The 24,589-nt window shown below is 38.0% G+C and overlaps 1 pseudogene; it reads left to right on the forward strand.

The window, feature by feature from the left end:
• The first annotated feature begins 4,173 nt into the window (after nt 1-4,173).
• Nucleotides 4,174-5,105, forward strand: LOC100818726 (probable F-box protein At4g22030; annotated as a pseudogene).
• The last annotated feature ends 19,484 nt before the right edge of the window (nt 5,106-24,589 follow it).

The following is a 24,589-nucleotide window of genomic DNA, read 5'->3' on the forward strand; positions in this document are numbered from 1 at the left end:
TTGGTGCCTTGTAGGAGACTTTAATTGCATTAGACACCCAGCAGAAAGAGTGGGAAGTAGACACTCTAATTTAGAAGCTAATCTTATAGCTGAATTTAATGATTGGTTGACTGAAATGGAGATAGATGATATCCCCTGTGTGGGGAAGCCTTTTACTTGGGTTAGGCCTAATGGCTCTTGCAAGAGCAAGCTAGATAGAGTGTTAGTCTCTGATGACTGGCTATCTAAGTGGCCTGATAGCTCCCAATTCAATGTTGAAAGGAACTATTCAGATCACTGCCCCATCCTAATGAATTCTAAATGCACTGATTGGGGCCCTAAGCCTTTTAGGGTCTTTGACGCTTGGCTGTCTAACAAGGACTACACTAAGGTGGTTAGGGACTGCTGGTCTGTAAATCAGCCTATTGGTTGGGGGGGGTATGCACTAAAATGCAAACTTCAGAACCTCAAACATAGGCTAAAAACCTGGAGTAGAGATAACTGTGGAGACCTAGGCATCAAGGTGAAACAAACTCAGAAAAAGCTGAATGATCTGGAGGATTCTCTCACAGCTCACCCCTCTGAACAGCAAATCTAACAGCTTAAAAAAACACAGTCTGACCTTTGGGAGCAGTCTTTTCTTCATGAATCAATAGTGAGACAGAAATCTAGAAGTAAGTGGATCAAAGAGGGTGATGGCAACACCTCTTATTTTTCACAGAATTATAAATTTTAGCAGAAGAAGGAATGCCCTGAGGGGGCTGCATATTGATGGCAATTGGGTAGATAAACCTGCTGTGGTCAAGGCTGCAATTCTCCAGCACTTCCAAGGCAGATTTGCTGAACCTTCCTTGAACAGACCCAACCTAGATGGGGTTTCCTTTAATGTTCTGTCCAGTAATCAGAGAGAAACGATGGTGGAACCTTTTAAAGAGGAGGAGATTTCTAGTGCTGTGTGGGCTTGTGGGAGTGACAAAAGCCCAGGGCCTGATGGCCTCAATTTCAGGTTCTTAAAGAACTTCTGGAATGAGTTGAAGCCTGAATTCCTAAGGTTTTTCTCGGAATTTTATGTGAATGCAGTATTCCCTAAGGATCTCAACTCATCATTCATTGCCCTTATCCCCAAGATTAAGGACCCCCAACTTATTAGTGATTTCAGACCTATATCCCTTATTGGCTGTGTTTACAAAATCATTGCTAAAGTCCTATCAAATAGGCTAAGCAAGGTCATGAATCACTTAATAGATGAAAGGCAACTAGCATTTGTTAAGGGCAGACAGCTGCTTCATGGGGTCTTGATTGCAAATGAGGTTGTAGAAGAGGCCAGGAGATCTAAGAAGCCTTGTCTGGTATTCAAAGTGGATTTTGAAAAAGCATATGACTCGGTGTCTTGGCAATTCCTCTTCTATATGATGAGAAGAATGGGGTTTCATGAGAGGTGGATTGGATGGATAAAGGGCTACCTTTCATCAGCATCCATATCTGTTCTAGTAAATGGAAGTCCAACTAAAGAATTTAAACCTCAAAGAGGCTTGAGACAAGGAGACCCATTGGCCCCTTTTTTGTTTGACTTGGTTGCTGAAGGATTGACAGGTATGATGAGGGAAGCTGTGTCCAAAAATTACTACAACAACTTTATGGTAGGCAAGAAAAGGGTTCCAGTCAACATCCTTCAATTTGCTGATGACACTATCTTCTTTGGGGAACCAACTATGGATAATGTCACAGCTATTAAAGCTATTCTTAGAAGTTTTGAGATGGTATCTGGCCTTAGAATTAATTTTGCTAAGAGCCAATTCGGTGCGATTGGCAAACCTGAGGAATGGTGCAGTCTTGCTGCCGACTACTTGCATTGTGGCCCCTTGCAGCTCCCATTCATGTACCTAGGGATGCCTATAGGTGTTAACCCTAGAAGGAAGGTGGTGTGGGAGCCTATAATCAGAAAATTTGAAGCCAAATTGAACAAATGGAACCACAGAAGCATCTCTATGGCTGGCAGAACTACCTTAATCAATGTTGTCTTGACAGCTTTGCCCTTGTTTTATATGTCTTTTTTCAGGGCCCCTTCAGCAGTCATCAAGAGGCTCACTACTATCCAAAGACAATTTCTTTGGGGTGGAAACTTAGAAGGAAAAAAGATAGCTTTGATCTCATGGCAGCAAGTGTGTGCTCCTACAGAAAGGGGAGGGCTGGGAATTAAAGATATCAAGGCTTTTAATAAAGTTCTTCTCATCAAGTGGAAATGGTTGATGTTCCAACAACCAGATCATCTATGGAGCAGAATCCTCACTTCAAAGTACAGGGGTTGGAGAGGCTTGGAAGAGAGTCCTCCTAAGCCGAATTTCTCCTCTTGGTTGTCTGATTTAAGATCAATTATTCAACATAGTAGTATGGCTGCTGTCAATAAGCAATTTCTCTGGAAACTGGGCAGTGGTGATCAAATTTTATTTTGGGAAGACTCATGGGTGGGAGATGGAACTATTCTTAGAGACAAATACCCAGAATTATATCAAATATCATCTAAAAAACTACAGACAGTGGCAAGCATGGGGATTTTTGGAGAAACTGGCTGGGAGTGGAAATTCTCCTGGAGAAGAAATCTTTTTGATAATGAATTGGGGGGAGCTTCAGCTTTTATTGACCAGACTGCAGCAATAAGTACTAATGCAGCCTTGATGGATTCTTGGGTGTGGGGAGCTGAACCAACGGGGATCTTTTCTACAAATTCTGCTTATAATTGTATCAGATCTGATCAGCTATTCTATCAGCCAAATAGTGGCTTCAGGCAGCTATGGGAAATCAAAATCCCCCCTACAGCTTTATCCTTTGCTTGGAGATTACTCTGGGATAGGCTTCCTTCTAAGGAAAACCTAATCAGGAGGCGGATTCTCCTTCAAAATGACCTTTTCCCCTTCTGCCAAAGCCAAGTCGAATCTGCTTCCCATCTATTTTTCACTTGTCATAAAGTTATGCCTTTGTGGTGGGAATTCAACTCATGGGTGAAGGAAGATAGAGTTCTGCACAGTAAGCCTATGGACAACTTTCTTCAGCACTTCTCATTGGCTGGATCGAGGAATTCTAACAGAAGGAGGAAGATATGGTGGATAGCAGCTACAAGATCCATATGGAATCTCAGAAATGACATGATTTTTAATAATCAGCCTTTTGACATCTCTAAATTGGTGGACAAAGCAATCTTTCTCACTTGGTCTTGGTTGAGGGGATGGGAAAAGGATTTCACTGTTCCTTTTCACCAATGGTCCTCAAATATGTCTTTATCTTTTATCTAGTGTGTGATTTGTAGGGCTGGGCAATGTTGTTCTTTGGTGGCTTGTTGGTTACATTCTTGTGTTTTAGGGGATGTTATCCCCTGTACCTTACTGTAGTACCTTTGGTACTATGTTTATCATATATATAATATTATCTTTGGCCGTTAAAAAAAACGATATTTTTTGGAGAAGCATCTATGGCAAATGTCAAAACTGTGAAGGTTATTCTCAGGAGTTTTGAGCTGGTTTCTGGATTGAGAATTAATTTTGCTAAGAGCAAATTTGGAGCTGTTGGTCAATCTGAGGAGTGGTGTCTTCATGCTGCAAACTATCTTAACTGTGCTTTGCTTCAATTTCCTTTCTGTTATTTAGGAATTCCGATTGCTGTCAATCCCAAAAGAAGGGTGGTGTGAGATCCTGTAATTAGGAAATTTGAAGATAGGATGAATAGGTGGAATAAGAGAAACATATCCATGGCTGGCAGACTCGCTCTTATTAAGACTGTCTTAACAGCACTACCTTTGTTTTACTTATCTTTTTTCAGGGCCCCTAAAACAGTCGTTAATAGGTTATCTTCCATTCAAAGACAATTTTTGTGGGGAGGTAAACTAGAAGAGAAGAAGATTGCATGGGTATCTTGGACACAATGTTGTGCTTCTAGAGATGTACGAGGCTTGGGGGTCAAAGATTTGAGAATTTTAAATAATTCTCTACTAATCAAGTGGAAATGGTTCATGTTTCACCAATCACACCAGTTGTGGAATAGGATTTTGATCTCTAAATATAAGGGGTGGAGAGGATTGGATCAGGGGCCTCACAAACAGCATTTCTCAACCTGGTGGGCTGACCTAAAGGCACTTAATCAAGACAATAGTATGACGGCTATCTCTAAACAATTCTGCTGGAAGATGGGCAGGGGTGAGAAATGCTCCTACTAAACTCCATCAACATGCTAACACTCGTGGCTTCAACCATGGCTGGTGTTGCAGGTAGTTATGATGGTGCACCAGTTTTGGCTCTTAAACTATCATCAGCACTTTTGTTTTCTACAGCCACAGGGATGCTACTTGCTACCAACAAAATCCAACCCTCACAACTTGCTGAGGAACAAAGAAACGCTGCAAGACTGTTTAAGCAGCTTCAGACACAGATCCAAACAGAAATCGCCATTGGAAATCCAAGTGAAGGAGATGTGAGGGATGCAATAGAGAAGGTTTTGGCTCTAGACAAGGCTTATCCACTCCCCTTGTTGGGTGGTGCAATGCTCGAAAAGTTTCCAGCAAAGTTTGAAGCAGCTAGATAGTGGCCAGAAAGTAGATTATCGAGCAACAACAAAGACAACATAATGGAGATTAAGAACAACAATAATAATGGATGGAATGTGGAGTTGGAAGAGGAAATAGGGAGGTTATTGAAGTGTTGAAGAGAAAAGACATGGAAGACTATGAGAGGTTAGGGAATATTGCACTAAAGATAAACAAGGGTTATGCTGTTTCAGCACCTTTGCTCACAGGAATTGCTGCACTAGGGTCTGTGTTTTCAGGAGATGGATTAGTTCCTGCCCTTGCTAGGGCGTTGGCCACGGTGGTTAATGCTTTTGAGCATGGAGTGCAAGTTGGCATGGTGTTTGAAATGTACAGAACCTGTGGTGGATTTTTTCAGCTGTTGGAGGAGACAATTGAAGCCGCAATTGAAGAGAAAGACTTGGACAAAAGAGAAAATGGAAAGCTAATTGAAATGAAGATGGCTTTGCAATTGGGAAGAAGTGTGTCACAGCTGAGGAAACTTGCCACGAAATCTGCTTCATGTTGTATTGAAGGGAGGGAGATACATGAATTTGCCAGCAAACTCTTCTAAGATCAATATTTTGTTTTTGTTGTTTAATTCCTTACATACCATTCTTTTAATTTTTACTCTATGCTAGAAATCTACCAAAACATGCACACAAAATTTCGTTGAAAACAAAAATCCAGGCCTCCAAACAACAAAAACTGGATACAAACTTAAACCAACAAAAACTGGATACAGAAAGAACACTATACTTACCTAGGATCAGCTCCAAACAAGGATAGATAAACCCACCCAGTTGCCTTCACGAGTTCCACGGTCTTATTCTCCTAAAAATGTTCCCAAAGTCAACACCAAATAATTAAGCATAATCATCCCAATCAAACCCAAACCAATAAAATAAAAATTTACCTTCAAGTTGTGAAAACCATCATCGGCACGGATGGAAACTTTGCTCGGCGTGTAACTCTCATCAAGCTTGAAAACCAGAAAAAGCACAATCAACTGCCACAACAAAATGAAACCCCACATTACCATTCTTATTGATATTTTTATATGGTTAGCCAAGTGGACAAAATGACCCAATAATTTGATAAGAACCTTCGGACAATGCCACCGCACTGATTAAGAACTTACTAAGAAGAGCAACAAACTAAGGTAGAGCTCATACCTTGTTAACTGGCAACGTAGAAAGCTTTGAGCTTTGAGCACCCACGACTGTTCCAAGAGCAGTGTAGGGTTTTTTCGACCCACACAGTTCCAACAGCAGTGTAGGGTTTTCTTCGACTTTTCTTCGATAGGAGGTTCTATGGGTTCCAGCCAGCGGTTTCCGACAGTATCGAAATGAATGTGGGGCAATATGGGTGTCGACCGAGCGGTTTCTGGCAGATATCAGGTGGGAGGAGATAGAGAATCGAGAGTGCATAAGGGTTTTCGAAAGCGCGAGTTGTGAAATTTCAACACATTTTAACTTATTAACATAACAATATCAACATCGGTTTTCTAAGGATAATCGATGTTAGGATGAATCTGTTAACATCGGTTTTCTAAAAACCGATGTTAACTTCAACACGGTAACATCAGTTTCTCAAAAAACCGATGTTCAGTTCAACTCCTTAACATCGGTTTTGTCAAAACCAATGTTAACACTATGAAGTTAACATCGGTTTTTACAAAACTGATGTTAACATATTCATCTTAACCTCATGTTAACATCGGTTATTTAAATAACCGATGTTAACATTAAGTAGTTAACATCGGTTTTTATAAAACCGATGTTAAGTAACTCCATTTATTTACAAAAATGTCACTGCACTTTCGTTAACATCGGTTTTTGCATTAACCGATGTAGAAAGGCTTTTTTTAGTAGTGGTTGAACTTCTTCACCTTTTGATACAAATGCCCCATCCATCGACACATCATGCTGTTGTAGTACACTAGGCTAGGCTAAACCATTGAAATTATACTCAATCAAAGAACATACTGTCTTAGGATTTCTTTTAGAGGGGGCTCATTATACATTTTCCATAATAGCATTGGTTCATCAAGCTGGGATAGCACCTCTTTATGATCAATCATGATAGATAGACATAAACATCATCTTGAGCTACCCTCAATCTGCATTTTCAATGTGTGCTGCTGCTCTAATTTGGCCGAGTAAGAGAGAGCATTATTATTGTTGATAGCTGCTACTGGTTGGTGCCCCATGAACAAAGCCACATGACCCATAAGCTTGTCTTTTCTAGAAAACGAGGTTCCACACGTGCACTGCCACTTGAGATCCCCACAGTGCTTCTCACATGTCCTCAGATCAGAGAGCACCGAGAATTGCTTCTGGTTGCACCTCAGACCCATAAGCCTCTTATTCATGTCCACAATAGCTACAAACACTCTTGAACGATCCATTGAAACAATTTTGACTGAAAATTGGGCCCATGATTGGATCTATTTATCTATTGTATCCGGGATAGCCACATCTAATTTATCTATCAAATGAATCATCAGATATCAAAGCTTACAGTTTTAACGTAGACAAAAATGATTATACAGTGACATTTTCTAAATAATTTTTATAGTTATCCAATATTTAATGTAATATGGACTTACTCTTTGCTGCAATATGTTTTTCTTATACAATGGAAATTCCTGGCAGTGAATGTCCTTATTGAAAGCCTATCTCTGAACATTCCTATTGATATTGTAAGTTTGTAAAGGAAAGTCATGAGTCACTATTTTTCACTTGTTTCTTTCCATGGGATCACACAAAATCAATTGTAATTTGTAAATTTTCTGACTTTTTTCTCTTCAAAATTATAAATATTGATTATCATAGTGTGCCCCAGGATAGTGGTGGAGCTTTTAGGCAATCCCTGCCCCTACCTTCCCAAAAAATAAAGATTGTTTGCAGAACACCTTGCAAGAATTATATATACTGGCAGATGTTGATTCTCATGCAAATGTAAAGTAGGTTAAGTTGATTTAGGCAAGAATTATTTTGCAATGCATGCTCAAATATTATGCTTACTAGTTTTTTGTTTTTATTTTCATTTTTTCTCTGATGTACATAATCCTTTTTTCAGCATGCTTGCTAAATATTTATTATTTTATGAGTATATACACAGTGAGAAATACACGTGAAATTCTAGTGGAATTTCACTACATGATGCATATTATTTAATTATACAAGATCCTAAATGTAACTCATAATGACTCAGCTTCTAGTAAAAAAGCTAGCTAGTTGTTCATTGCAAGACCTAGAAAGAGTGCATTTGTGATTGCACAAATGACAAGGTAGCACATAAACTGCCTGTTCAATATAGACTGCATGTTCCATATCCACATTTGCACCTATCAACTTCATCCACAACATATAGGCACTGCTTCACCTGCCTTTTTCTTTCCTACAAGAATCCATTTTGCTATCACACACGCCAATGCAGCTAAGGCTCCCAAGTGAATCCAAAACAAGGGAATCAACCAGTATATTAGAAGCTTGTTGGCACTCTTTAGGTAAACAACACAATTCAAAGGAGCATATAGTCCAGTAGTCCTATAGTCCCTAGTATTAGGAAGTTCCCTCTTTTCATATTAGGCCTTAGATAATTCATCCATCTAAATCTATAACTTTTCCCACATCTTGCAAGACCTGAAAACCAATGCACCAGATAGAGAATTAATAAAATTTCTTCTATTCATGGCTATATATATAAACAATTCTCACTAGCTAGTGACATAAGCAATTAACTTCATATCTTCCTCTAGAGTCCAAGTACCTTTCCTCATTCCACTTTTGTCACAAGACGGGGTTGTCACCATCTTTGTGAAAAAGAAAAACAATTGTACTCGAACTCACTTAAGTGTTTCAGTGTTTGTGTTTGCTTTTGTATGTTATTGCACAACTATTGAGGCTTCCACCTTATGGTATGATTCATTTTTGTAGGTGGTCATTGAGTTCTATATTGGATTGTTGCTCTGTTTTTGGACCGTGTTGCTCATCATCACAGGTACAAATGTTTTTTGTAAACTTTTGATCTTCTTGTTCATTACCAATGTTTTTATTACTTGTTCATTGCCATTAATAAGAATTGATATATGTTATACAAATTATGTTCATCATGAGTGAACCTTAGATTCCCGTTTGAGATTAAATACAATGATTCTTGTGAACAGTTTGCATTAATCATTGTATTAAATCTTGAATTGTCTGTTTGGATAGTTTGGGGAGACTCGTATTTTTATGGTAGATTCATGCATTAAGGTTAAAATTATTTTGTTGAATTTGATGAAATTTCAGTACAATGCATTTCTAGTTGTTCTCTGAGTACATACTTGATTGTAATAGAATTAATCTCACCACTTTCATGTTGTGTACTTGGAGATCAATGCGAAATACTAATGAAATTTCATCAAATTTAAAAAAAAAATAAACTTAACCTTGACGTGTTCAGCTACCATAAAAAAATGTCTTCCTGAATGGGACATGGCCACACCTTAAATGAAAAAGTGAGATTTTCATGCATCGAATAACTTTTGGAGTATCACAGAGTTATTATTTAGATGGATTGAAGTTGGATGAATGAAATTCGCATTAGCCCTACATATGAGGAAGGCGTTGATCAGTTCTTGCAATTTTCTTCCAAAAGAAGTCGACCGGATGAGGACAAAAAATATTTTTGTCCTTGCATCAATTGTTTGAATGGGAGACGACAAATGTTGGACGACATACGAAACCATCTATTGTGTGATGTAATTAAGAAGAATTACACCACGTGGATATGGCATGGTGAATTGACAGACATGCAGAGGGGGTCTCAATCTGAACCATTTGATGTAAAAATGGGAGATTGCTTAAAGAATATGATTTGTGATCTTTGACAAGAGTCTTTCAGCAAGCACATGTCCCTATGTATGATACATTGCAAACCGATTCAAAGAATCCTTTGTATCCGGGGTGCAAGAATTCCTTGACGTTGTTGTCGGCGATGTTAAGTCTGGTTAATGTGAAGGCCAAATATAGGTGGAGTGACAAAAGCTTTAGTTCATTGCTTCAAGTTGTGCACGATATGCTTCCAGAGGAAAACACTTTGCCTAAAAGTTACTATCAGGCCAAGAAGATATTGTGTCTGATGGGTATGGAGTATCAGAAGATTCATGCTTGCCCAAATGATTGCATACTGTACAGACATGAATTTCAAGAAATGCCCTAGGTGTGGGGTATCACGGTACAAAGTGAAGGATGATGACGATTGTAGTAGTGACCAAAACTCAAAGAAGGGCCCCCCTGTGAAGGTGTTATGGTATCTTCCCATCATTCCAAGGTTTAAGCGTTTGTTTGCTAATGGAGACGATGCAAAAGACCTTACATGGCATGCAAATGGGAGACACTGCGATTGAATGCTTCATCATCCGGCTGATTCCTTGCAGTGGAAGAAGATTGATCATTTGTATCCGAATTTCAGCAAAGAGGCAAGAAATCTTAGACTTGGACTAGCTAGTGATGGAATGAATCCATATGGAAGTTTAAGCACTCAACGCAGCTCATGACCAGTTTTGCTAGTAATTTACAATTTGCCTCCTTGGTTTTGCATGAAGCAAAAATACATGATTTTGTCTATGATGATATCGGGCCCAAGACAACCAGGAAATGACATTGATGTTTATCTAAGTTCGTTGATTGAATACCTAACAAAGTTATGGGACGAGGGGGTTTTAGTGTTTGATGGGTTTCAGAATGAGACTTGTCAAATGCGTGCAATGCTTTTTTGTACCATTAATGACTTTCTAGCATATGGGAATTTGAGTGATTACAGTGTTAAGGACCATCATGCATGCCCCATCTATGAAGAAGACACAAGCTACATACAGCTTAAACATGGTAGAAAAACAATGTACACTAGGCATCGAAGTTTTCTAAAACCTCATCACCCTTACAGGCGATTGAAAAAAGCATTTAATAGAATTCAAGAGCATGGAACTATGTCAATACTGTTAACTGGTGACCAGGTCTTCCATAGAGTTCAACACCTGAATACTATATTTGGAAAGACCCAAAAGAAGGAAAAAAAGTAAGACTTGCATATGGAAGAAGAGGTCGATTTTGTTTGATCTTCCATACTGGTCTGATCTAGATGTTAGACATTGTATTGATGTTATGCATGTGGAGAAAAATGTATGTGATAGTGTCATTAGGACGCTCCTTAATATTCAAGGCAAGACGAAAGATGTTTTGAATACTCGTCAAGATCTAGCTGAGATGGGTATACGATCGCAGTTGCATCCAAGGTTTGATGGTAAAAAAATATACTTGCCTCCAGCTTGTCATACTTTGTCCAAAAAGGAGAAGATCAATTTTTTTCTGTCTGCAATGGGTCAAAGTCCCACAAGGATACTCTTCAAATATTAAGAGCCTTGTGCAATTGAAGGATCTTAAGTTGCTAGGGTTAAAGTCTCACGATTGTCACGTCTTGATGCAACAATTGTTAGCCGTGACCATACGAGACATTTTGCCTAACAAAGTCAGGTTAGCCATAACTCGGCTGTGCTTTTTCTTCAATGCCATATGTAGCAAAGTCCTTGATCCTGTGAAGTTAGATGAGTTGGAAAACGAGGCTACTATTATATTGTGTCAGTTGGAGATGTATTTTCCTCCTGCTTTCTTTGACATCATGGTTCACTTAATTGTTGATCTGGTAAGAGAAATCAAATGTTGTGGTCTTGTTTATTTGTGGTGGATGTACCCGGTTGAGCGATACATGAAGATCTTAAAATGGTATACCAAGAATCTACATCGTTAGAAAACATCTATTATTGAAAGGTACATTGCAGAAGAAGCCATTGAATTTTGTTCAGAGTATATTGAAAAAGCTAAACATGTTGGGCCTCCAGAGTCTTAACATGATGAAAGAGTGGTTGGTAAGGGTTCAAGAGGATTGCATGTTATCACTCCAACTATAGAAGATTTGCAACAAGCTCACTTGTATGTGTTGAATAGCAGTAATGAATTTTTGCTATACATACTTCGCCATGAAGGTTTAGTGAAAGAAAGTAATCCAAAAATGTCAAAGAACCGGGTCTTGAAAAAGCATAACAAGACTTTCTTAGATTGGTTTAAAGAAACAATCTTTGTTGACGATAATGCTTCTAAAACATTAAGATAGCTAGCAGATGGACCTAAAAGAAATGTTATAACTTGGCAAAGATACGACATAAACAAGTATTCTTTTTATACAAAAGTACAAGATGAGAAAAGTATAATGCAAAACAATGGGGTCACCCTAAGGGCTGAATCTCAACACTTCGCTAGTGTACATGATGACAATCCCCATGTAGCTTCCATCCTTTACTTTGGTTTCATTGAAGAAATTTGGGAGCTTAACTATGTCAAATAGACTCCATGGCTCCCGAAGACCTGGAGCAGCTGATGCAACAAATTAGGGACCAACTGGAGGAGTCGATCATAGAAAAAGTGACTCGACAGCTAATGTTATCCTTCAGCCAGATGCAGTTCCAGTTTCAGTCACAGATGCAATCACAGGGACTCGCACTGCCTCCTGAGCCTGAGGTTGGTCCTTCAACTGCTCGTGTCAGCACAAAGGAGAGTTGTGTTAATCCCTCAGGGAATGATCCAGACACGGATGACTCAGACAAATGCAGGTTGTACATCGAAGAAAATCCTCCCCGCCTGGTTGTCCTAGGAAAAGTTTATGAGGGATCCATAACCATTCACAACATTCCTTTGTTGCATGATCAAGTCAAGGTTGGTTTTAAGGAGGTTAGAGATGCAGATGCTCCCATTCCTGTACCCACTAAAGAGGTTAAGTTAGTGGAGCAGACACTTAACACCTTCCTTGCTTGGTCGACACATCTTGTCAAGCATTTATCAGAACAGGTATTTCAGTGTCATTAAATGCTTCTTTTTTCAATTATTGTAAATAATGTAATTAAATTATGTTAATTAACTATCTTGGATAAACAGGGAGCTATGGGACCGGCAAAACCTGCAGATAGGCCGGATCATGATGTCGATGATCCCCTATATCTAATGACATTGACCATCCCACAACTTTTTCTGAAGCCATTGCAGGTTATGTGGGATGCTACTATGTTTGGGGTGTTTAATGAAGACTTCCCCCTGTACATAAAGCATGAAGATTTGTCTGAAATAGCACACAGTGGTCAGTGTCTCAGCATCTCTATTATACAGTTGTGGATTCTATATGTCAATTTACATTATTGTTAATCACCTAACTTATTGTTTTAAATTCATACATAATTTACTTTGTGTTAACAACAATAGGCATATGACTGAGACAAGTATGCGAGCGGGGAATGCCAATGTGTATGGATTCCTCAAGCCACAGTGCATCTAGAGATCTGGGCAATCGTAATTTGAATCAGAAAGTTACATTAAGAACTGGATGCAGAATTCAAAACGGGATGTGTACCTAGGAGCCTACCTGAATGGGTAAGTTAAACTGAACAAATGAATTTAAATAATGTATAATAGTATAATAACCTATATTGGCCTCCACTGAAGTGCAAATTGGCAAATGGTCATCATTTTGCCTAAGGAAAATGTTGTCATCTAGTTTTGTTCATTGCATAATAGGCCAGACAACTACCTCAAAGGAATAATTAACAGGTCAATGTTGTTTTTCAATATATTTGCATTAGCTTTAGTCGGGAACAACAATATTTTAATTGTACAATAAACATCCATGTTTGTATTCAACAGTGCTTTGAAAGGACTTGACGATACTCCACAAAGTAAATCCAAGGCTGGTGCTAGGTGGATTGTTGTTAAAGTAAGTGATTTAAACAATGCTTCTACTTATATTTTAGTATTGTGTAGACTAATTTTTACTTAAGGTTGAATATCTAAATTTCATAATGTTTTTAGTATAATAGACAAAAAGGAAGCACTGAGTGTGGGTATTACGTCATGCACTGGATGTCAACTATCATCTTAGGAAGTTTCAAGAATAATTGGGAAATAGTAATTCTTTAATTAAAACAAATTTCATTTTCTTATGATTGGTATTATATTATTAACTTATGTTTAATTATATCATGCAGTATTTCAATGATGCTAGACCATTGGAACTAGAGAGATTAAAGGCGCTTCGCATCCAGTGGGTAAAGTATTATTTGAAAGTTAAAAATAAAACTTAGACTGTTTAGGAAATTTTGTAATTGTAGTTTACTTGGTTTACATTTTTTTCAATTTGTGTATCCTTAACATTAAATATTATTTTAATTCATAGTAATTAATAAATTTGTCATCAAATTTTTGGTAAAAATTGTTTCAAAGCATAATCAAAATTATATGTTGTGTGGTCTTCTTTTTAAACTTTGCAGGTTAATTTTGGAGTTATTGAAAAAACATACAACATATTAAAAAAATCCTAAAAAATAACATCGATTTTTTAAAACAACCGATATTAACTTACAATAACAACATCGGTTTTCCAAAAAACCGATGTTGTTAATGGCAACTAACATCGGTTTTCTTAAAAAACCGATGTTGATGTTAACTGTCGACGTTGATATGAACATATATAACTTCTTTTTTTATAATTCTTATTATATAACATCGGTTATTTAAATAACGGATGTTGTAATTTTACGTTAACATCAGTTTTCAAAAACTGATGTTAACGATAATACTTTCAACGTCAACACTTTCAACATCAGTTAATGACCGATGTTGAAAGTCCTAAATAACCGATGTTAAAAGCTTATTTTCTAGTAGTGAACTCCATATAAACCAATAAAGCAACTATGTGATCACAAGGTACTAAAAGATTTCATTCTTAGACACGAACAACAGAATTCAAGAGGCAATGACAAAAACATGCATGGCATGTTTCACCCTTACGTTTATACTTCATAACAACAAAAATCTTCCATGATGGCATTTCATGATATTTAGTTACCCTCATTAAGGAAGCCTTTACCAAAATGGGATGAAATAGGAAGAATATCTCCTTCGTGAACACCTATGAAGCTAAATGCTCCAATAAATGATATCTCATTTGCGGCACAACAATTTCATAATTGGAATCATAATTAGCTTATAAATCCCTTGAATGAAAATAACACAGACATCTATTAAATTGTTCAACAAATTCACACAAATTTAATTTCGGGTTTACAATTTTGCCAAGGTGACTGTAAAATGCTTCGAACGTGAAGTGGTCCTTAAACTGCAAAGAAAGTTCCCATTATGTGCGATGTTGCCCACATGCTCCTCCTATCATACAACTTGTTCGACCAATTATTTTTGCCCAAATTAAATTCATTGACCATTGACACCCATAAATCTTCAAATTGTGGACATCAAAACCATCTAACATGTATCTCTAGGGATGTCAACGGGAAAAGGCGGAGGCGGGGAGTACTCCCTTGCTCCCTGTCCCTACCCCCCAACCAACCCCCCATCTCCATTACTAATCCCCATCGTGGGGGATTTTTTTCCCTTGCCCTTGTCCCCATGGGTCCCCACAGGGCCCCGAAATTTATTAAAAAAAACTTAATTTTAAATTTTAATACAAGTAAATTTAAAAAGGACTTAAGTAATTAAGCATATTAAAAATATAAAACCAACATTTAATATTACAATATTTAAAATATAAAATAATAATTGATATAAGGGTAATTATGTAATTCCCTCGAGTCAGGGAGTGTGATCCCCGTCCTTGCTGTGCCCATGGGACAATATTTATCCCCGTCCTCGTGGGGAAAAAATCCCCATCTACGGGGACCCGTATAGGGCAATCCCCACGGGGATCCTCATTTATCAGTCCAAATTGACACCCCTATGCTCCTCTTCAACTTCAATAGGACAACTGTAACTTTTATATTTGATGTGGCATTACGCATCAAATGCCAAGCACATAATCTGTGATGAACATTCAAAGAAACCCTCTTTGTAGCACTCTTTATAGCTAAGTCACTAACTGTTATTAATGAACAACTTCCGTCCTTTTCATAGCCTCCAAAACTACTCTATTACCCACACATATGTTTCTGCAATCTCATTAGATGCAAGACACGCTCCAAAAATAATTGTGTGATGGTGGTGGTTAACACTAGAAAAAATTACAAAGGGCACAAATAATTGTTTTTCCTATACATAGCATCAAAAGCTAGATAATACATCACCAAAGACTTCAAAGTTCAATTGACTTTCTTCATTGCACCAAAATAAATGTTGCATCTGACCCTCATTATCCACAATATTTCTTACAAACATCAGCGGGTCTTTTGCAGCCATTTTTTTTAAGATACTTCAATGCCTTTGTCGTCCACTCTTTTTTTAAGATTTGTTTCTGCCTTTGTCGTCCAATTTGATTGTGGATGTATTTCTTCCTATATTGTATCTTGTCATATCCATCCGCACTACAAGAAAACAATGCAAGAATCTGAGAAAATCTAATCCAACACGTCTAAAATTATCTATTTGCATAATATTTGAATAACAGTCAAACTTCCTATGAGCTGGCAGCATAGCACATAATTTTTCATCCGACAAGAAACGACTATGATCATCAGTTCATTGAGACACATACCATCGACCAACCTAGAAATCAAAATTAACTCTAAACATTGTCTTACAATCGCATCTTGTCTCGTTCTTTTATTCCCGCTTACGATTTTTAGCAGTCAACCCAATCTTTTCAAACTCCTTATCGAGAGCAAACAATAGTCTGTTTTGTTTTTTCACCTTTGTAGTTTCTAAGCACCTTGTTTTTACGCACAGAGAACCCATTTGCTCTTCCGTACCAGTAATAAAACAAGTACATGTTAGACAATTGGCAAATGTACCAATATCGTCGCAGGTTACAGATTTTAAAAAAGAGATCGTCTCCACAGTAACTTGAGTTACTTAGTTTCTCCATATAAAAGTAAACATATCAATAGTTCTATAGAACAAATTCAATCGAAATATCATGAGTTTAACGGAAATAATGAAAGTAACAGAATAGTGGAAGTAACGAAAACAATGAAATTAGTACGTCAGAAATAGGTAAAATTACGGAAACAATTAAAACATATTTAATTAATTCAAGAAAATCATAAGATTGAATTTCATCGTTCATATCCTTAATATACAAATAATATTAATACATATGAATCATTTTCTAACATCACTAATGCACAAATTAAATCTTCCCGAATTGATCCCTGGCATTCGAGAATCCTAAGAATATTTACTGAATATTGATTCCTCGCATATGAAATAAACATCCCAGCATTACAATCATAATCTCGTGCTATTTGCAATCAAAACGTTATGCTTTATTCCTAGCAACATGACGTAAAGAGTAACTTCATTTAGTTCAAATTCTAAGAGTACTTTCTAGTCGAACTTAAAATCCAATTTCATGAAACTATTGATCAAATACAATTAAGCTTTACAAATAGAATGAAATCACCAATAATGAGTAGAAAAGATTCATAAATATATAAAATATCAAAAGAGACACATAAGGGTACAAAGATTACATCCAATCATTTGGAGAAATTAGTCGATCATTATGTAGAGCACAAGATCAATAGAAGAAATGATGAAAGAGGCGATCCACAGTCACAAATCTAAAGCTCAATGCCATATTTCTCTCACCTTTTCATGTTGTTCCTCTAGTTTCTCTGCACTCCACACCTTGCTTCCTTGTTGTGCATGGCTTTTTATACAAAATGAGCCAAGAGATACCAGACCAACTCGCCCAGGTGAGTTGGTTGCTTAAGGCTGAAGACATTTACTCGCCCAGGCGAGTTGTTTGCTTAATGTTGAAGAAACTCCAGTAGTTTAGGCGAGTTGGTTGCTAGCCTGGGTGAATGATACTCTAAAATATTACAAAAATGACCTTTTTGCCCTTCATTTTTGGCTTGATTTCTAGATCTAACAAAAAACCATCAAAACATAAGGAATGCATGGATGAACCTTCCATATATAAACAAAAACATTAATATGTGTATAATATATAAAACAACTAAAATTAAGGGAAGTTTATAAGAAAACTATTACAATTAAAAGATAAATGTTAACATTTTAATCCCAAAAAGTAACTAAAATATGATACTTATCAGTACACCACTAACAAATCAGCAAAGTCATATTTTTTCACATCATTATTATTGTAACACCCTGAAATATTACAAGTTATAAATCAATGTTTAATTATATTTATTGTGTTATTTGACTATATTATTGACTTGAATGATTTGAGGTATGACTTGAGTTAGTCATGTGTGAATTTCTTGATGTGGATGTTGAGTTATGTGGAGTTTTGTTGAGAAGTTGAAGTTATGAGATTTTAGATTTTACCTAAACCTAGTTCAGTAAAATCAAAATCCCAGATTCGTTAACCGTTAGATCATCCTCAAATTTTGTCTACTTCCTAAGACATGCTTCCTCAGTCTGGCCGTTGGGATTTTGAAAATAAAAACTTTCGATCTCTTGCTAAGCGAGAATGACGCGCTAAGTACAATTCCAACCAGAGAGGGAATTATGCTGAGCGCCCAGAGGTGCGCTGAGCCTAATTCCAACCAGAGAGGGAATTGCGCTTAGCGACCAGAGGTGCGCTAAGCGAGCCCTAGTGTAGAGGGGGTTGCACTAAGCCTAAATTCTTACACTAAGCGCAAAAAGTGGACTGCGGCTTAGCGTGGCAGGCTTGCTAAGCAAAATTTGCAACTTATAAATGCATTCTCAGTGTGAAAAACATGATTTTTCACTCTCCTCTTCTCCAAAATGTCACCCAAACCCTAAAACCTCATTTTTCCACCACCCAAGACCACCAGGTGGCTGCCGTAAGTTGTCGCTGCTTGCTGTTGAACCCCCACACCAAGAGGAACACTTTAATCGGAGTGGAATCCTCAGAATCCTCCTCAAAGATTCGGTGGAGAAAATCCCTCAATCCTCCATTTCAAAGTTTCTCTGAGGTAATCTTGACTTCTAAACCTTCTCCTAGTTAGTTCGAGTTCCTCTTAGTGTCTCTTATGTGTTGGATACTATAATAGGGTGTTTTTACACTTCCTTTGAAAAACCCTAGAGAATGAGACATTGTAAAAGTTATCTTTTATAAAATTGAGGTTATTTTTGTGGCATTCACTGAACCCCAGTCATATTGGCATGATCGAAAATTCAAAATGATGTTCCCTTTTTGTAGAAATCGAAACACCCCTCAGCCTTTTATGTTTTGATAGGGGTATTTTATAACGACCCGCCTCGTCGCTATGATATCAACACTCTAATATGCGACAATTTCAATTTTATAAAAAGAACTCCCTTAATTTGCTTATGAAAATAGAAGTAATTTTGTCCCAACATACATTCGCTAAAACATACACATCTACTTAGGTGAATATACATAATTATATAGGAACAGTAACTCGGTACATGTCATACACATAACGGAAATTAAATCTGTTCATAAGTGTAATTAAAATCCAAGTTTTACATCTTTAACTCAACAAAATAAAACTTGAAAACCAACTACGGAGGAGTTGATTACAAAACACAACTCTCTCCCAAAATAATGCCAATGCCATCACGTCAGCTCAGCGGCTCCTCACCAGAATCTTACTCCCTGCACCCTGACACTATCATTCTGCTCCCACGAACAATGTTCGCGATCATCACAGGTATCAACCACACGATACAAAATTACAAGGGTGAGTTCATTATAAAAAGAACCAATACCAAATCCAAATAACCACAATTAGCAAGAAACATAGGCAAACATTATGAGCTTATACAACATTCGTTATTCGACACTCACATCCAACAATTACTCATCATCCATATTCAACAATTGCTCATCATCCATCCATGGATCCAATCAAGACTGCATAGAATGATGCATGCACCTGACTCAACTCTCAGATGCAATGTGGTACGTACCAACAACCAAATCCCAAGAAATAGCCTAAGCGTGTCCACACGACACTCTCACTTAGGAAACCATGCAGAGTTCGTCGAGACCACCCAGTTGTGCACGTAACTGCCCCCCCATAGGTGATCAGCTTGGGGCCCAAAGGAGTTCCCTACCAGGTGACACGCCCACTCAGTACAAAGTACACTCTGCCACAGTTATTCTATTTTTTGTGCCATATGAGGTATGAACGTGGCCACAAGCAAGTGTCAATGACCATGGACCAATTAAAGCGCCTAAGCATCCCCTCAGAAAGGCTTAGATTCTTTAATCACGCTTGTTACCCACGTCTGGGTCATCCGACAAGGTCAGTGCACTTAACCCCCCATGACATACACTACATACGACGTATGAACATGGCCTAAAGCAAGTGCCAAAGACCCTAGAAGGTCAGTGCACTTCGCCCCCCACGAACATACACAACATCCAATGTATGAACGTGACCCTAAGCAAGTGCCAAAGACCCTGGAAGGTCAGTGCACTTTGCCCCCCACGAACATACAAAACATGCACATGCCAATGCATTTCCAACATCAATCAACATTCCATTTTCACATCATTCTTAACATAGACATCATCTCGTCTCAATGACGTTATCAACAACAACAACAACCTCATTTCATATTCACATAATCATCAACAATACCATCAATTCATGTTGACATGGTCTTTATTAACAATGTCATCTCAAATTAATATCATCATAATTATCAATATCACCACATATCAATTAAAAGCCTTAATAGTGACATCAACAATATCATTCATCACAATATATATATATATATATATATATATATATATATATAGCATCCCATTCGTCAAAACATAGTTTTTCCTGAAAAACCAGCATGCATATCAAGAACAATTTTATCGCACCCCATTAGTTAAAAACATTGTTTTCTATAAAAGAAAAATCAACATGCAACAGGGACAGGCAGTTATCCTCATAGCTAGGTTCCCTGACCCTAACTATGGTGTTAAAACGGTAAATTTTATAATAAACTCCCCTCACCTATCGTGAGCTACCCACGGGTTCCTCTACCATACCAAAATGAAGGAGACTTAATACGGATTTCAGAAAACAAAGCTAATAACAATGCTCTGGGTCAAACACCCACGTCACTACATGAAAGGGCTGAGAGCATTTCGGGTTTTACAAAGTAACATCATTTGGAAATTCCGACCATGCCAATGTGACCGGGGTTCAATGTAGGTTACGAAAATAACATGCATTTCATGAAAGGATAACGTTTACAAAGTCTCTTTCTCTAGGGTTTTTCAAAGGAAGCGTAAAACATGCAATGGCGGTTCCAAAGTCAGAAAATATGCAAAGACAAGTTGAAACTAACAAGGAACAAGCATATAACCATGGTTACCTCGAAGGAAAATGAAAGGTCGGGTTAGGGTTTCGTTCTCTACCGAAACCGCAAGCCAAGTTGGAAGATTCCGCTTCGGTTAAAGGGTTCCTCTCGGTGTGGGGTTTCAACGGAGAAAAACGACAGTTTGTGGTGGCTAATGGTGGCTGTGGGTGATGTAGAAAGTGCTTGGGACGTTAGAAATGGTTTTGGAAGAAAGAAGGAGAAGAAAATGATGTTTTTCCTAAGCTACTTGGACTACAAGGCTCAAAACGCACAAGTGAGCAATGCTCTCGGGAACGGAAACTTAGCACACACTCCAGGCATCTTTTCAACGATCCCAACGGTCAGATCGTGGACAAGTGACTTGTGAAGCTGCAGGCCAAATTTCGAGAAGATCCAACGGTTAACGAAGGCTGGACAACATTTTTACTGAGGCAGCTTCATGTAGCTTCCTTGAGAAGCTTCATTAAGAGGCTTCCTCAAGAAGCTTCCTCGTGGCTTCTTTCAGAAGCTTTCTCAAGAGTCTTCTTTGAGAAGCTAATGCTTTAACTACTAACACCCTTTTAATAACTAAACTCACCTCCTTGAAAATAATTACGGATAAAATAACACAACAAATATAATCAAACATCAAACATAATTACTAATAATATGTAGATATATATCAGGGTGTTACATATTTGACTCTGAATGTTTGTCATTACTTTGTTTCTGAAATATATATTAAATTTCCTTCAATTTGGTATACAGAGACCTGTGTTTGGACTAACAAGGGTGAATGAGGAGAGGTCTCTGAGCGACGCAAAGAGGAACTGAAGAAGAGCTCACGATAGGTGAGGGGAGTTTATTATAAATTTACTCTTTTGATGCCACACTTAGGGTCAGGGAACCTAACTATGGGAATATATGTCTGTCCCTATTGCATGTTGATTTTTTTTAGAAAACAATGTTTTTGACGAATGGGATGCGATATATTTATTTTTGATGAATAACGTTATTGTCTTTATTAGATTTGTGTTGTCTGAAGACTTGGGGAGTGTAAATCCCAGACATGAAAGATATATGTATATGCGGAATGCGACTTACTGCTGATATTGCTATTGATGACTTAAATTTATATGTGGTGATGTTGATATTTATGATGATATTGATTTGAGATGACGTTGTTAGTGATGATCAGGTCAACATGAATTGATGTTATTATTAATGATTACGTTGATATGGAATGAGGTTGTTGTTGTTGATAATGTCATTGAGATGAGACAATGTTTATGTTGAGAATGATATTGAAATGAAATGTTGATGATGTTGGAAATGCATTGAGATTAGGGGTGGGAATAGGCCAGGTCAGGTCAGGCTTTAAAAGGCCTGAGCCTAGCCTACGATGAATTTTTTAGGCCTGAGCTTGGCCTATAGCCTATCAAAGGCTTTTATTTTGGCTCGGCCTGACCTTTTTAAAAGCCTAGCTTGGCCTAATAGCCTTTTTAAAAGCCTAGCTTGGCCTAATAGCCTTTTTAAAAGCCTTCTTCACATTAAACCTAATATTCCTTTGATAGTTGTTTTTACCAAAAAAAAATAACACCTTCTTCGAAGATGGAGCAATGGTGAAAAACTTAAAAGAAGGAGCAATGGCAGGAGACTTTGAAGAAGGACTAGCCACACAAGGTTTCAAAAAAGAGGAGGAGAAGCGCTAGTAGGCTAGGCTTTCACCATGAAGAAGGAATATATGCATGGAAAAGAGAAGGTAAAAAGAAGATGAAAGAAAAAATGTTAAAGGAATAAGAAGATGCAAGAAAAAATGGCAATGTTTTGAAGTTTTACCTCTATCAAAGCTTGAAGTGAAAAGGATATGATTTTTTTTTGCTTGGAATAGGAACGTAATAGGAAATGTTAAAAGGAAAAGGAAACATTAACAGGAATAGGAAAATAAGCCAATAAAAATAATGAAGAATATAAAGAGGCACATGACTCACACCTAAATTGTAATTAAAGTCTTACTTGATTATAGGGATGAGAGTTATGGAGCAGTAATGTGTTAATCAAAGTCTGCTAGTTTCAAAAAAAATATTAATTGTACCCAAAAAATAATATAAGTACATATTGATACCCCAAAAATAATATAAGTATATATATATATATATAGGCCAACCTATCAGGCTTATAAGGCTTTTTAATAAGCATAAGCCTAATCTATTTAATTTAATAGGATTTTAAAAAAGCCTGAGCCTAACTTTTTAATTAAATAGGTCAATCCAGGCCAGACTTTATGTAGGTCAGGTCGTAGGCCCTTGTAGGCTAGCCTAGCCTATTTCCACCCCTAATTGAGATGATGCATGTTGTGTATGTTCATGGGGGGGTGCATTGACCTTGTCGGATGTCCCTGGTGGGGGAAAATAGAGTGGTTAAAGAGTTTAAGCATCTCCGAGGGGGATGTCTTAGGATCTTTAATTCATCCATGGTCAGTGTACTTGATGGTGCCCATGTTTCATACGTTGGTTGTTGTGTATGTTCGTAGGGGGGTGCATTGACCTTGTCAGATGTCCTTGGTGGGGGAAAATAGAGTGGTTAAAGATTTTAAACATCTTTGAGAGGATGTTTAGGATCTTTAATTCATCCATGGTCTTTGTACTTGATGGTGCTCACGTTCATACGTCGTATGTTATGTATGTTCATGGGGGGGTGCATTGACCTTGTCGGATGTCCCTGGTGGGAGGAAATAGAGTGGTTAAAGAGTTTAAACATCTCTGAGGGGATGTTTAGGATCTTTAATTCATCCATGATCTTTGCACTTGATGGTGCCCATGTTTCATGCCTCATATGACACAGGAAATAGTATAAACTATGGCAGTATGTATTTGTAGTTCCTCGTGAGGAGGACTACTTGTACTAGGGGGGTGTCACTCGGTTTGGGAACTCCGTTGTGGCCTAGGATGATCACCATGGGGGAGGGGGGAGTTATGGTGCACGACAGGGTGGCCTCGACACTTACTGCATAGTTTCCCTAAGTGAGGTGTCGTGGGGACACGCTTAGGCTATTTCCTTGGGGATGGTACGGTACCACATTGCATCTGAGAGTTGAGGTCAGGTGCATGCATCATACTGAGCAATGATTGATGGGATCCATGGATGGATAATGACTGATTCTTGAGTGTGTGTGGATCAATGAATGTTTGTGTATTCTTATGATAATTGTTAATGTGTTTCTTCTAATTGTGATTGTTTGGTTTTTGTGTTAATTATTTTTATAATGAACTCACCCTTGCAATTTTGTATCGTGTGGTTGATACTTGTGATGATCGCGAACCATGTTCGTGGGAGCAGAATGACAGCAATAGGGTACAGGAAGTGAGCATCATCCATACTCTCCTCCACCACCTCACTTTCTGTGTTCCTCCTCTCCGTTAGGTTACACTCCATCAGAGCCTCTTCCCAAAACAACCTCGCATTTCACACCCCCTCTACTCCAAACCTTAACCTCGTTCATCGCCGCCATAGCCTTCTTCTTCATTTGTTTCCACCACACACCCCCTCATTCTTCACCTCGCACTGGAACGTGTGCCTGGTAGAGGAGAAGTGCCTCCGGCTCCAAATTGATCCCACGACAGAGGAGATCGAGCACCTATGTGGCTGCAAGGTAGAGCTTGATGACCGAAGGAGATTTTGCAATCAACGGTGGTTTCCCCGGCGCCAGAGTCACTCCTCCTTCCGTCACCGGTCGCTTCGCCGCCGTCTACAGCGAGGTCCAAAACAGTTGCAT

This window comes from Glycine max, chromosome 2 (genome assembly GCF_000004515.6).
Source record: "Glycine max cultivar Williams 82 chromosome 2, Glycine_max_v4.0, whole genome shotgun sequence".
NCBI classification, from domain to species: Eukaryota; Viridiplantae; Streptophyta; class Magnoliopsida; order Fabales; family Fabaceae; genus Glycine; species Glycine max.